At 27.7% G+C, this 1,383-nt stretch overlaps 1 non-coding gene across 1 annotated transcript; it reads left to right on the forward strand.

Moving 5' to 3' along the window:
- Positions 1–509: 509 nt before the first annotated feature.
- On the forward strand, positions 510–637 carry LOC124944166. The gene has a single exon (XR_007099826.1). It is a non-coding gene; the product is annotated as a small nucleolar RNA snoR111 (small nucleolar RNA).
- The last annotated feature ends 746 nt before the right edge of the window (positions 638–1,383 follow it).

Genomic DNA, 1,383 nt, shown 5'->3' on the forward strand with positions numbered 1-1,383 from the left:
TGGGCCATTTTAAAATTGAGATATAGAGTTTGGAGTTGCTGAACACATTTTATATCTCTAATTAAATTATTTATATTTTTATTAAATAAAATGTATTAAAAAATTTACTCATACAAAATTATAGTTCCAAAATTTGTTCTTATATATATATATATAACTAGATATTATGAATTTTTTAATTGTTTCCAAAAAAAAAAAAACTTATTTAATGTAAAAACTAAAAAGTGGATTCTGAAGTTATAATGGTAAGGAAGTGAAATTGGGCTAGGGTTTTTCTCTATTATTAGATGGCAGAAGGCCCATAATTGAAAAGGATTTTTAGGGTTTGTAGGAAATCTCCATGCTATAAATAGATCCATCGTCAGCAAGCGTTCATCATCGAACCCATCTGATTTTCTGTAAGCGGCCAAGTTCTTAGATCATCTTCTTCTTCTTCATTTTCGCTCTCTTTATATTTCTAGGGTTTCATTTTTGATGATTTATTATATGATTGATTCCTCTTGATCGATGTTAAAGGATTGGAGACTATAAAAGTGTCTTTAGATCTGATTTAATCGGGAGGAATAGCGATGACGGCGAGATATCGTTTCGGTCGTCATTTACTCTCATTGACGATTCGATTGTTGCTCCTCCACATCTTTCTCTATTGAGATAGATTATCATTTCTTTTAACTTGTAGAATTTAGTATTGAGTTTGTTCATATGTCTTTCTATTGTCCAAAGAAATAAATGTAGTAGGAAGGGTAAAATGGGGTAGAAAAAAAGAGAAGTAAACATGAAAAGGTTGGAAAAAGTGAAGAGTAATATTATTTTGATAGAATAGTAAATAAATAAAAGGATAGCTTTGGGAAATGAGAAAGTGCTTTAAAAAAATTGAAACATTTGTGATAGTGCACTATAATCAATTTTACAGAAAATTGAAACATTTGTGCTAGTGCACTTGGAATGAATTTTAAGATACTCGTAAAGGTCGATGTTATTTTTAAGCAGTCACATAATTGATAAAGGAAAATATTGATTTATTACTGTGCCAAAAGTTCTTAAATCAAAGATGAATTGGATGAGGTGCAAGTTTTATATTGTTTGAACCTTTGTAAATTGGAAAATATATATTTCAGGAAAAATATATATTTCAAGACCTGTTTAAGAACAATGTATTGAGTATCTTGATCTTGAAAAAAATACAGAACCAAGTCAATAGGACATCAATACAACTAACTTTAACTATATTTTTGACAATGAGAATTTTATTGATTGAAAGTGTGAATTTTGTAATTAACTATTTAAAAAAAATTATTATATAAAACTAAAATGAATTTACGCAAAAGTTGATTGATATAGGGGACTCAATATATCTAATTAATCTTGAAAGCGATAAATTTT

This window comes from Impatiens glandulifera, chromosome 6 (assembly GCF_907164915.1).
Source record: "Impatiens glandulifera chromosome 6, dImpGla2.1, whole genome shotgun sequence".
Lineage (NCBI taxonomy): Eukaryota > Viridiplantae > Streptophyta > Magnoliopsida > Ericales > Balsaminaceae > Impatiens > Impatiens glandulifera.